Source organism: Trematomus bernacchii, unplaced genomic scaffold (genome assembly GCF_902827165.1).
Source record: "Trematomus bernacchii unplaced genomic scaffold, fTreBer1.1, whole genome shotgun sequence".
NCBI classification, from domain to species: domain Eukaryota; kingdom Metazoa; phylum Chordata; class Actinopteri; order Perciformes; family Nototheniidae; genus Trematomus; species Trematomus bernacchii.
In genome coordinates this window covers 5,353,660-5,368,211 of record NW_022987973.1, presented here as the reverse complement: position 1 = coordinate 5,368,211, position 14,552 = coordinate 5,353,660, and positions in this window count along the sequence as shown.

Genomic DNA, 14,552 nt, shown 5'->3' with positions numbered 1-14,552 from the left:
GCCGTGCCTAATCCTCCTTCGTGGGCAGGAGAAACATGTACTTTGCCATTCATCAGTAGCATAATAAGCCAGCACATGGCACTTTGCTGTTTTGCATAAACAGTACACCCCAGATTATGATTATAAAGGGGCCCTGGGGCTAACTAGCCTCTTTATTCAATTAATGAATAGTTAATGTATTTAAATGAGTCCTGCCTGGTCTATTTGAATCAGTGTGAAGACATGAAGAAATACAAATGTTTTTTTCCTAGTGAGATGCAGCCATAAAATAAACCAACATAATATAGCCAATATTGACTATAGAACATGCATTCAAACATATTTTTCTGCTAATAATATTATTGACGTTTAAATGTTGCTTAATTCACTTTAATTAAAAAAGTACCTTTTTATAACGACTTTATCCCAGATAATAGTACATGCTTTTGATATGTGTTGAAGGTTATGGGAAATAAAGATTAATCTCAACCAATACTAGCATGGCTGACAACTGCAGGCATTAACATGTTGGAAAGAGAAGTAGTTGGGAAGAGAAGAAGGCTTTCAACATGAATATTTCACTGAGGAATAGGAGGGGGGGGGTGTTGCAGCTACAGGGGTGTTCAGTTAACCATGAGATTACACACACTGCAGAAGGCATTTGGTTAATGTAATTAAGAAAACCCTATGGTGGGAGACACAGAGCATTAATGTCCGGGATATACTGTTCTGTTGTGGCCTTTTCCTGCCCCAACGCTCACAGCCACAGACTGCATTTTTCTGATTCACTTTTTTTTCTGTGCAGCAGAAGATTAGTAGCATGTTTATGCGTGAAACATCAATCTGAACATGTTAATATCTAAGTGCATATGACTAACTGAGCTCTTACACTAATTTATGGAAGTGAATTTGACCCAAAAAGATCAAATTGATTTTATAGAAACATTGTGTATTGGTAGGATATGCATAATGGAGGATACATGTAATCAGGAATGTTTCATTCAGTATTGGAAGAAAAATAACCAGTCTCTTCTAAAAACCTTTCCGAAACAAATATTCTTCTGTTCTGGGTATTAATTGATGTTGTTTCAGCCATTTTTGCCAGTTTTTGCTGTCAAAGTTTGTTGCTCGGGGGTCTGACCATTTCAGTGTGCTTTTCTCTGTGCTGTCAGTCAGCTAAAACTCATGGCCTCTCAAATGTGAGGATGATGTACTTTTTTGTATTAAAGGGGACCTATCATGCAAAATGCACTTTTGTACGTCTTTTATACATGAATATGTGTCCCCGGTGTTCCAGAGAACTCACCAAGTGTCAGAGAACACAACCCTCTCTATTTTCCTCCATACCCAAATCTCTAAAAAAGGGGCTGCAACGGATCTGATAAAAGCTGATCCAGATTTGAACACTGTCCTGACGTCAGGACGGTGGCGCTACGGCTATTGGGCCAACTCCACCAATCAGGAGGAGACAGCCACGGCCATTGCCGTTCGAAAGCGCTGGAGACGCTGTAGTACATATGCCAGGCCTGTAGGTGGTGCTGTTCTCACTGAATCAGCCCTTGCAAAAACAGAGCTAAACATTTTCAAATTGAGCGAAATGAGGCATGGCTAAAATGCATGATCTGTTTGGTATTTTGAAAAAAAAAAAGTATAAATATGCCTTATATAGGTATGGTCCTACACTATATTATTCAAATATAGCATGATAGGTCCACTTTAAATGAGACAGTAAGCTATATATTTTTGAGTTTGGGACTACGTAAAACACTTACATACTTAACCTTGGGTTTTGGCAATTTTGATAAAAAAATTCCGGTATTTTATGTTTGATGAATTGATTATTTGAGAAAATATTGTACCATATAATAATGAAATAGTTAGTTGCAGCCCTATAGATAACGGAATACACTTTCAAATATGTATCTATGATCAAGTTGTTGAAAAAAAGTTAACAGTAGAATCAAAAAAGCACTGACTAACAAATAATGAAGTGTATTTTTGTGTGATTATGTTATTATGTATCCAGAGCAGGTCTACCTGCTGTGCATCAGCCTTGTAGAGGATTTGGCACACTTATTGTTGTCTGAAACTACAATGTCATTATTTCTTAATTTCTCTATTTTTTTCTCATTCAAGCTCTGTAAACTCAAGTTATTTCTAAACTAATTGTTAGGGATTTCCCTGTGTCGTTTTTAATAAACATTAGTTTTTTTGTTTCTTTCTCTACAGCAGTGGTTCTCAAACTTTTGAAAAAAAAAAAAGTCGGGCCCCCCCAACACAAATAGTCAAGCTCAGTGGCGGCGCCAGAGATTTATTTTGGGGGTGCTGTGGGGTAGCTTGACGTTTCATAGAGGGTGCTCAAACATTTAGGGTTTCCCATTAATGTACCGGTCGCTACAGTGGAATTTTCTACTGCAACAATCCCCACGCAAATACACAGTGTGACAGTTACAATGAAGGCTCGAGGCATATAGGTGTAAGCAGGGGTAAAGTGCTATTTTTATAGGTGGTGTGTGGACCTCACATAGGGGGGAAGATTTATTTTTAAATATTGAAGTTAAAAGCATCAATCTGGTGCACTTTGAGAGCAAAATGAAGATATCTATGGATACATCTCTCAACACCCATATGAAACAGAACTGTAAACAGATTTACTTTTTCTTTATGGATATTTTACAAATCACCCTTTTAAACTTTATTCTTTTTTTACTGTCATATAGTATTTCATACCTGTTTTTCATTTATTCTCTTATTTTTTTATAACTATAATAATCATATAAACGTGTGCCTCGGAAATAATCATTTACATTAATGGTGACCAAAACGTTTGAGACCCACTGAGATAACACTGAGAGAGTCCTTTAGCTCACTGAGCCTCTCACCCCTAGATTCCACCGTGTCCGTCTGCGCCGCGTTGCGGTTTTGGTCCGGCGTCATACCCTACCAGGCGCGTTTCAGAAGCATTTCAGAAGCGGAGCGTCTTGCCTGCCGGCTCGCAGTTTTTGTTGATTTGGGCATATTTCCTGGACAGGCTACTTTGTACAGACAAAGTTAATAATAACTGTAATATTCCAGTTATAAACGACATGAATCAAAGATGTGTTGCTGTATTTTAGTGGTAAAAAAATGCATTCATCATCATAATTATTCTAATTTACACAGTGCCTGTAAACCGGAGGAGAACGCTGGCATTTCTCCTCCTACTTGAAAGACTACGGAGGGATAGGGTCTGCAAAATTAGTTTGTGTGTGTGTATATATAGCTCTGAACGTTCCACTTCCTGCCTGCCCGACTTTACGTTACGGCTGCACCGCGACAAAAATAGGATTCGATCCTAATTTTAGAGGAGCCCTGCACCGAGCCACTTCTGGGACGCTTCTGAGCCGTAACGCGCCGCGTGTGGTGGAATAGCACCCATTGACTAGAGTGGCCGCGATCGCCGCGATCGCCGTGAGCACCGCGGCGCAGCCGTAACGCGCCCGTAACGCGCCGCAGACGGACCCGGTGGAATCTAGGGGTCAGTCTGACAGGAGAGGACTGTCTCCTTTGTTGTTGAAAACACTCCTTATATCCGTTAGCGTAGCTCGCTAGCACCAGAAGCTAACAACAACGATCTCCGGTACCGGTGCGCTCTCTCTCTCTCGCTCGCGCACGCATACAAAATGGCTCGTTCCACACACACACAGAGCCGAGCTTTAATGAAACACAGAGACCCAGACGTAATAGTACTCTACTGTATCATATTATTTTCGAATAAATAATTTTTCAAATTATGATTTTTAGATTTTTCTATCTTTTATTTTTTTTTTTTTTTTAATAACCATTTTTCCTCCTGGTCTCTCGCGCCTCCCCTGTCATGCCTCTGCGCCCCCCAGGGGGGGTGCACCCCCCACTTTGAGAACCACTGCTCTACAGCAATCTTCCGTCTGTGTTTTAGGTGGTGATGGAGTTGAAGTGGAATATTGATTTAACAACAACAGAGCATAGAGTCTCTCATCACACAATCACTCTCCACAATTTCCCTCTCCCTTGTGAATTTTCATAGTTATAATAACTCACCGCCCCTACTATTCTGGATAGATTAATAAACTTCTCATTGCTGCCACATAGGAGAAAAGAAACCTTTGCTCTGTTTAATGACAACTGTAAAGTGGAGGCAATCATGGGATGCCTCCCATGACATTTCCCCGTTCCTGTCCGCTCCACTTATCTTAGACAAATGGCCGTGCCAGGCCACTATCGAGATGAAGCGTTTTCCCCGAGTCATTACGTCTGTCACTGGGGCCATTTCCATATTGAAAAATCTGAAACAATAAACGACGCCTGAGCCTTTAATAACTGTGAAGGAATCATATTTGGAAAATTGCATTGAAGCAATAACCTTTTCTCCCTGTAATTAGATGACAGAGAGGTCCTGGTTTTAATTAAGTCAGCAATTTATAGTCGCACAGCCATACCTCAGCGTGCTGATTAGTATAGGAGGGATCACAGAACAGCGTTGCCTCAATTTGAACAGATTTGATCTAGTAATTACTGTGTTATATGGCAAAGGCCGCAGCAAGTCTCAGACTCAAGACTCTGTTGATGCAGTGCTCCATGAAGCATGGCCCTTTCCATCGTTACTCGAGCTGCAAATATGTGGCGAGCAAGTGTCTGTCTGAATAGGTCTTCAAAGGGGGTCATCAACAGAGGACATAATGTTTGAGGAGGCATATTAAGGTGGAATTGTGAATGTGAGGCCCTGTATGTGTGTTTGTGTGTGTGTGTTTGTTGAAGGGGGATTTGTTTTGGCGCAGCATCATTTAATGCCGCATTTTAATTGATCCCATTGGTCACTGTTAAACGTTAACATTTGCACGAGGGGGCAGAACAGTTAAGGATGCTGTTTTAGTGCTGTGTTAATAAACATGGCAATTTACTGTCAATTTATGTCCTGACAGGTCGTAATGAAGACCATGAAAAGAAGATTAGCTGGAGCTGTTACAGCAGACCGTCTGGGGACCGCCATCATGAGACTGTGGGGACCAGCGCTTGTTGTGTGAGCTGGCACCCCTCTGGCTTCCTGTAGCCGTCCACATGATTGACATTAATGGTCCAGTTTTTGGAAAGAATGGTACATTTGTGTTCTGTCTTTTGAGAATATGACATTTATCACATTATACAGACATGCATCTATAGGCGATCAGAACAATAGCACAAGGCAACCCCCTTGACACATCATTAGTGACATCAAACAGATGCTTGTGATTTGTGCCGCTAAATTCATTAGCTTGTCATGCTAACCACAACAGTGTGTTAAATGCTTTCGGTTCATCTAAGGAAGAGGTGCAAAACTGTCCGATTTTTGGTTCCTTGTTTGATATGTGGTGCTCTTTTGCCATTGTTTTCTGCTTTATTTGTTGATTTTTGTGACCTACAATGTGCAATTAGCTATACAGTCATCCTTGACGGGGAGTAGGGAATACAAATATCTATCCTCCAAAAAACTAAAAGATTTGACAATACTGAGATACGTTATGGGGGGTAGGACGTCTTTTAAAATGTAACAGGAATTGCATATACCTGGTAGAGATCATAATAACAGTGCTTCTCGTGTGGATTTAACCCAATCTAGGAAATGCAAATCCCAGAGGCTTAATGGGAGAATGGGGTTAATTAATCCCAGAGGACATTTCAGATTGAGAAGAGGGGCTCCTCAGCCTTCTAGTTCTCCCCCCAATAAAGGTCATACTTCAGAATAAGACAAATGCATGTACTTCTCATCCTCTCCCTCAAAAGATCTAATTTGATCTCCTTCCTTCAATCAGCATAACTATACCGCCTGAGAACAAACCCTGGAACACACTGGGACATTAAGTGCTAATACTTGGCCCCGGGCTTTGAATCATTCATAGATCTGTGACAAAGTGGCCTCGGAGGCGATGGAGTCTGGTGCTAAATGTGCGCCACTGGCTAAACATTTGTGTGCTGACGTTAGATGCTAAAGACTGTCTCTAGGCTGACTGCGGCCTGTGATTTATGGGTCATCATTTGGGTGACATTTTCCTCTGGTACATAATTCTTGTCAGTCAGCGTTACGATACTTTCTTTACACCTTCTCTGCACTGTGGTATGTTCGAGGGAAACTGTGCTCAAGTGTGCACACGTGCCGCAAACGCCATTTCCAGCCTTTGTGTTGTCGCTGCAGGGTTGTTATGTGACGGAGGACACTATGTATAAAAGTGTTGCCACAAAGACCCTAATCCTATCTGATGTAAAGAGGTTTGTCTTCATAGTCTGACTGATCTCAGTGCTCTGAGAGAATTTCCAATGTCAGATCAATGCAAAATTAATCAAGAAACAACAGTAATCAAGAAACCTCCTTCTCTGTACGACATCTTTGTCCTTACTGTAGATTATTGACAACATCTGCAAACTCTTTCACTGTATGATCTGACTTGTTTCCCCACTCCTCCATCCTGCAGATAGGATGGTGGTGAAGCAGTTTTGGCTGCAGTAAGAGTGTCTCCCCTGGGCTGCAGCGTAGCTCCTGTCCCCTTCTCTCCCTGCAGCTGGAGCTACCAGAGCCAGATGCTACGTAGCTCCACAACACTCTGTCCCCCCTTCCTCTCTTCCAGGAGGATGGTGCCCAGAGAGGAGGATGACAAACGCCTCTGCCTCCTCTTACTGACGGATTTGGACGACCTGACTCCAGCCCCGCACTGTTCCAACCGCCAGCACAAGATGTTGACTTAATGGAAAGGGGTTGGCTGTGGATTGGCCCATATGCGTTTGTATTGAGAAAATATGGCAGGGCGGTGTGTCTGTGTATCTGTGTATTCAATAGGACTGTGTGTGTGGGTGTTTGTGTGTGTGTGTGTGTGTGTGTCTGTGTGTGTGTCTTCACCTAGCCCAGACTGCCTACATCCATCATGCCATGGCGCTCTGGCAGAGAGTGGGACTCAGACAGCTTCACTAACGCACGGTCAGTTAAATTGCCTGTTAAATTGTCCTGGTCCGCAGCTATCTTAGGTGTAGATAAAAACACTGCACTTAAAGCCTGCACTTAAAGGCAGAATTGTCAAGTAAATGCCAACCTCCCTCCATGCATAGAGAGAAAGAAAGGGAGAGAGAGACAGATCCTCTAAGGAAAACACATTTCCATTACAAGACAAAATACTGCGACACCTACACAGTTTGTCTCTGGAAGTGGCCACAACTGTTCACTTATTTAAGGTATTTCTCAAGCTGAACTATCAATAATCATATTTTCTACAAATTATATGGTTTAGACTAAAATATTATGACCCATGGTTTATTAAAGTACATATTCCAAAGTCAAAACTACTTTTTTTTTCTTTAGAAAGATTCAAATAAGTTATCCAATGAAGAAGCCAATATGTTGTCCATTTGGGCTGTTAAGCACGAGCGGTAAAACTGTAATACCTCTTGATCAAACTTCACTGTGCTCCCTTAACGATTAAAACTACGGTCTCAATCCAATATACGTTTGACATTTCTGGTCATGCAATCAGATGGAAAATTAAGCCTCATTCTTTTAACATTACATAGATATTAAGGATAATTGCTTCTTTCCTTTCTTTGTACCTGAAGCGGAAAGCTGTAACGTAGTGATAATGAAAAAGGTGGGTTGGTTAAAGCTTCTGGTTTGGCATAAAGAAAATTGCAGCAGATATGAGTACAAATCAATTGTACATTGAAATAAACATTCAAATGTAAATGTCCCCTTACTCGCATACGACTTTAAATATTGGTAAAAATCAAGACAGGAAAATGTTGTTGTGCTCTACACTAAGTCAGTAAATAAGACTCAGCAGGTTGTGTTATGAGTTAAAAATCACACTTAAAGCTCTGAAATGTTTTATAAGTTTGACTTTGGGTCTGGATTTGGCCCCAAACTCTAAATGGCAACCTTTCTGTGAATTCAAATGAATTTTTAAAGACTAATACTCTTTCATTATTTACACTAGTTATATATTAATGATTTCTAAAATGACTTTATTATTTAATGGATCATGAGGATTGTGATTCATGTACATAGCCAGTGGGGACATTAAAATGTACAGTTACAGTCTATTGACACACATGGTTCTGGTTTTTTTCTTTTTCTGTGTTCTACTCAAAGTTATACACAACACATTCATAAATACTTACTGTAAATGGAGAGACCCTTTTTAAATCTTAAACACAACTATACTTTTTAATGACATAATGTGTCAGATGTTATATCGTATACTGTGGCATTTTATAGCAGTATGAGAACCTTGATAAATAGATGTAGTCTGCCAACATAAACTGAGAGGTCATCTCTATTGACATGCCAGGACATACATACGTTAACTGCATCAATGAGCAATGTGTGACAATGACTTTAAAACATCACTGTGTGTCAGTCACCATTAAGGTCTTAATGTTTGCATAAACCTGTACAATTATTTTTATTTAACGACTCTACTTTATTCAATAGAGAATTTCTGATATATATATATATGTGTGTGTGTGTGTGTGTGTGTGTGTGTGTGTGTGTGTGTGTGTGTGTGTGCGTGTGTGTGTGTGTGTGTCAGTACTTTTAAAGTTACATTTTTTTCTCACACCATGACTATCATTATTTATGATGTGAAAACCACACATCTTATCAGTTGTTCTTCTATTAAATTAAAACTGGATGAAGTACATTAATTAAAACCATTACTGTATGGACAGAGTACTTTATTAAAACACACAGGAAATTACACTGTTACAGCATTTTGCAAGTACAATTAGTTAAAAACAATATCTTCAGAATCGGGGCCCCTACCTCATCAGTATGATGCCAAACATACACATTTATATATTTTACAAATAAACAACATATTTAAATTAATTGTTCTGTACTCCAAGTAATGCCATATCTCAGAGCACATATAGTGGACTCAAACAATGAAAGAAATCATTCAGCAAACCAGTTCCCCGGAATACAGTGCCAGGTCACCTTTGTTAAATTAACCCAGCAGCATGTTTTGATATTTAACTCCACATCTGTTTGTATGTGCGGATCTCATGTCAGACGCTAGGGGGCAGAAAAGCTCCACAAGTTGCGAGAATGGAGAAACCAGTATGGCTGAGAGCTGCTGCAGCACACTGGCCAAGTTTTCTATCTGTTATCATCTGACAATGGTTTAGCGTTATTTTTGCTTTGAATTATGAGATGCAAATATACTCAGTGCAAATTGATTTTTAATTTAATCTCTTTTGTTGTTCAAAATTACCCCAATAATTTGGTATGGAATATATGTGTGATTTATGTGAATTATTAATACTCTTATATACATTGAAGACTGTACAAGATATGTATGATATCCTCTCAAAACTCACCACAGTTTAACCACAAATGTAGTAATGTCAACGTTATCGTCGTTTAACTGGAACCTCCTATAATGAGAATAAGGACTATATTTTGAGATGATTTATCTTGCATGCGTGCGTGTAGGAGAAAGGTAGAGCTCCCATTGAAGGGTTTTTACTTTAGGTCCAGCTGACAGTATTGCCTCTCAGGTCTGAATCTTGACTCGGGTTCAGGTGTGCCATTTGTTAAGGGAGATGTGACGAGGTCGAGAAGCCAGAGTTCAGCCTTCCTGTAGGCCCTCTCCAGTGGTGGCTCAGCAGCCAGGCAACTTTGCGGGGGATTTTGGCTAAACATCCGCCCATCTGCTGGCCCATCTGAAGAGGGGCACATCTTTAACTTCCACAATGCAACTTATGGAGGAAGTCTCTTAGCGCGTGAGAGAGAGCGCGTGCGTGCGTGCGTCGGAGAGACAGGGGATGAGTGGGGACTGATTGAAGCGAATATGATGAATATTCATAACCACACATGACACAGTTTTATTGTATTTCTGTATAACGTGGTCTGCGTGATTGATTCCAGGTGCACGTTTACGCACAACATATGCAAAACAATCCCATAAATCCACGTTTTATTGCAGGTTAGGATTAGCAATTAGGATGATTTGCTGCTTTGTTATTATTGTGCTACCTATGTCTTTCACCTTCGATCAATCATTTGCGATTAATTTATTATATCAGTATAACTTTTGTTAAAGAGGGATCTATCTATATTGGAATAACATTTAATGTGTATATCTGTTATAGCGTACTTTTTTTTAAAGTTTGAAATCCAAACGTGGCCTTAATTTGAATTATATATAATGTGTGATGCCAACTTTTACGCACGCTTTCAACCGCACTCGTCTATCAAATGACCATTTGGTGATGATAATGTCCAGCTCTCTTTCTGTTTGGACCACAGATTAAATATTGTAATGCACAGGCATCAAACTGAAGGAGTGTGACCAGTGACTCAAACGTGTTATGAAATTGCCCAGCGCTCAAAACAATACATTAAAAAATACAAGAAACAAAGAACCAGATTATCCTTAGTTTATTAGTATTCTCCCCTTACTCTGACATATTTTTGGTTAAACCTGAGGAAAATTACATAAGAAAATAATTGTTTTCCTGTTTATATAACCGTGTTGTGATAAATTATAATGTTCAGCAACTCTCAATAATAGTTCAACATTATTTATTGAATATTACATCTATGCATAAACGACTGTGCGCGTCATGGTTTGTGAGCTTCCCTTTTCTGCACCAACGCAGGTTGCATCTGTTAGGGTCCAATGTTAGTCTTAATTACTGGCCTTCATGTTCTCCATGGCCCTCAACCGTCTTTAATTAAAACCTTGATTAGGGGGGAGGAGGTCTCGGGCAAGACTATTACCAGATGGGTTTCCAGCAATAATAATAAAGACTTTATCCGCTGCCGCTGCTGCTGCCTGTGTGCCATAAAGCGCAGAGCTCGCTGCCCGTCCATATCAAAGCACAGCGAGCAGAAAGAGGCTGTTAATTATGCCGGTAATTACTTGTCTAATTACGGTTCGTTTGTGATTAGATTTAGAAACGTTTCTCGGTCTATACAGAGGCTTTCTGTTTCCAGTACGCAGGCTTAACACTGTATAGGCTGAAATGTAGTGTGTATCCACAGCGGGGTGCTGCTGAATAACCGGCCTATAAGAGATGGAGTGAATAAGATCAATAGTGAAGCACTGACCCGAAAGTTATCTTTATTTTTCTCACAGAAATCCTCAATAATCTATATGTTCAAGGTACAACAAAGTGCCTCCAGAATGAGCCAGAAACATATTCGCTTTCCTTTTTGTCTGCATTATGTTTGGCACATTTTTTTTACAACCCTTCCCTTCAGAGATTGGAAGCCTTTAGTGAGCTTTCTTAAAAGCAGTGACGAGGTCAGTTTATGTCACATTTTAACGACGAGCTTTTTTAGTTCCTTTGAGAGCCTCTGGATCTCCATCTAAGTCATATTTTCAGTGTTAAAAAAACATTTGCAGAGGGGAAAACACAAAAAGCCAAATTAATAATGCATACTGACATATCCCGCAGAATTTCATATTAGCGATTTAAGATTCGCCACATTATGAATATATCTTGCCAATGGTCTGAAAGTCATTACGAGTGCGAGCAGGCACGCCGCCGCCGCCTTTATATTCAAGACAGAGAAACTTGCAAATAACAATCAGTTCAATTATCCTCAAAATATTTACTCCAGGATAGGATTTGTCATCCAGACACAGAGAAGGAGGGAGGGGACAAGAAGTGATTTCTTGCTGCACTATGTGCGTCCATTTTCCAGACGGTTTGTCGTCGTTATTGCCTGATTTGGTGTATGTTGTTTTACATAGCCCAGTTATCTGTGTGAGTTCACTACAGCCTTTTGCTGCTGCATCCATTTATACATATCACACAGATCTGCGTTGAGTTTGTCACATTTGGTGATTTATGTTGTGTTTCCCCTCTTGCTTGGAGCTATAGGCTTTTTTGTAGAAGGTTCCACTGGCCTGTGCGCAATTCAGGGATAACATGCTCATTTATCCGGACATTTTAGCATTATCTTTTGCAGTTACGCACAAACATATTCTCTAGACCTATGAATGAATTGTGTTGCTGTGTTCTTCAGTGTGTGTGCAGCGGTGCCGACAGTATAATTACCTCTACTCCTCGGATCATCTCTCGCTGCTCCTCCTGCAGCAGGTGCTCCGGCCTCTTCGACCCTGCACAGAAAAGTGCCAGAGGCCAGGTGATGGCATTAGTGAAATTATGTCTATTTTTATGCGCACATGCCGCCCCCTCCATCAGGAAAGAAAGGAACAGGGGCCAAATAAGATCTTTACAAATGCCATCCCATCACCTGTCACTCACCATGCTTGTTGAATCGTGGGGAGGTGAGGCTCTGTGCAAAGTAATGAGTTATTACCATCATTTAGTGGAAGAGACGTCCGGAATACTCCCTTTTTAGGCTGACACACAACACCTATATTATTTTTAATTAATCATTATGGGTAAACGAGGCTGTGGGGAAACAATCTTTGGCGAGAAGTTACTTTTGTCACTCAATCTTCGAATATGTGTCATAATTTGGTGCTTAGTTTACACATCCTATTTTAACGCAACGTTATCTAAGCTTATTTATTTACCCTAAAAAAAACATGCAGAGTTACCCATTCTGCAATAACACAAAGCAAATTGAAAGTAAGAGCAGATCATCATGGGTCCTCATAACATCTGTTCCTAATAGGATATTATCAAAGAAATAACAAATAGCCTAGATATGATTAAATACAAAACTGGTAGTGAGTCTCTAATACAGCCCACACCACTGCCAAAGGGTTTAGTTGAGAGCCCATGATCATCCCTGCCCTGGGGATTATGTATCATGACCATAACTACCATACCGTGTGTTGGCTATATCGCACACCATGAATTACACAGGAGAATGCACAACCTCAGTGCTCAACGTTATTCACAAAAATCAGCCAGATCACAGTAGCAGAGGTGGTGAGGGGTGACTGGAGCTACATTTCGTATAAACTTTTACGAGTGCAAATTAAATCCTCAAAGCTTTGTTACATTCATAGTCTTATTTAGATTTGAACTCCAGACCTTGAAATAATGCAGGGAGTGATATGAGTAAGAGAGGCAAATGTGCTTACATGTTGGAGCAAGTTACAAAATAGTGTTTTTTTACACTGCTTAGAAGACACTACAAATTATGTTATTCTTAATGTAAATACTTTATTCTTTCAGCTTATGTGTCACCTAAGATAAAGTCAGAGATAAGATAAAGAGTCACCATCAAGAATGCTCATCTATTCATCTGATATATGGTAGATATTACATTTATTATCTATTGGCCAAGTGAAAGGTAATAGGTGTTTTTGCATCTAAACATTTTTTCGAGCTGTTGCAAAGATGTGCTCTGAAAACAGACCTTTTCACAAATGTTGAAAACTGTCCAGATGTTGGAGAGTCAATTGTGCAATAATTATTTGTTCGTTAACTTCAGTGTAAATGGCCCGTTTAAAGTAACATCACCAAGTCCAGGGTCGAGATAATCTGCAAAACTACAAATCTTATAGTTGTTATATAGATACAATGCTCTTTGGTGGTGCTGAATCCAGGCCAACACCCTTTAGCTAATGCGTAATTTACCTCGCCGTGCGTAATTAACTGCGTCGCCGACAGACCCCGGTATGTGTAACACTTTATTTTGAACGGTGCAATACGTTTTCATTACACGTTATTAAAGCACAGGGAGTGACGAGCTCTCATTTGTCTTGTCAGGACATCTGACAACCTCGTTAGCTCCCATTTTCCCCTGTCAGCTCGCAGCGCGACACGGACACTGACTTTAGCCACTCCTGGCAAGCGAGTGATAAATGCGCCTACTCAGCCCTGCGCAAAACAGCAGCATTATTGTTGCCAGCACGAAGCATCAGAATCAATCACAGGCAAGTCTGCGTGGCAGGTGTCAATCTTACGGTTTCTCTTTTTAGATCCTGCCCACTGTCAATCTTTCATCTAATTTAAAGGGTCGTAGATTTGGGGCATAATATCCCCTCGTTTGTTCTGACTCGGAGGACTGACCATGCACCACTGCCGACACAGCCCGCATTTAGTGCTCCACACAGGCCTCAGTAGCAGATTAGAGGTGTCGCAAATAGGATTGTTATGAATATTTGTGAGCAAATGGAGGATCTTGTTATTTTTGCACGAAAAAAAGAAAAGGGGAGAAGAACACTTAATGGCATGGGATCTTTCCGCTAGCTGCACTTTCAGATGCAATTGTAGATCGAAGTCAGACTTGTCACGTTGAGCCAAAGTGAATTCCTAACATCCAGGACGTGCCTGTCTACTCCGGACAAATTGCATCCAATCACCCCGGGGGAATTCGGCTAATGTCTCGATCCAGGGCCGGGGAGCATGGAGAGAAAACAAATCAAACTCTGCACACAGAGCGTGTAGGGCTTATTAAACATTTCACACAGAGAGAGAGAGAGAGAGAGAGAGAGAGAGAGAGAGAGAGAAGAGAGAGAGAGAGAGAGAGGAGAGGAGAGAAGAGGAGAGAGAGAGGAGAGAGAGAGGAGAGAGAAGAGAGAGAGAGAGAGAGAGAGAGAGAGGAGAGAGGAGAGAGAGAGGAGAGAGAGAGAGAGAGAGAGAGACGAGGAGTGTGTGTCTGT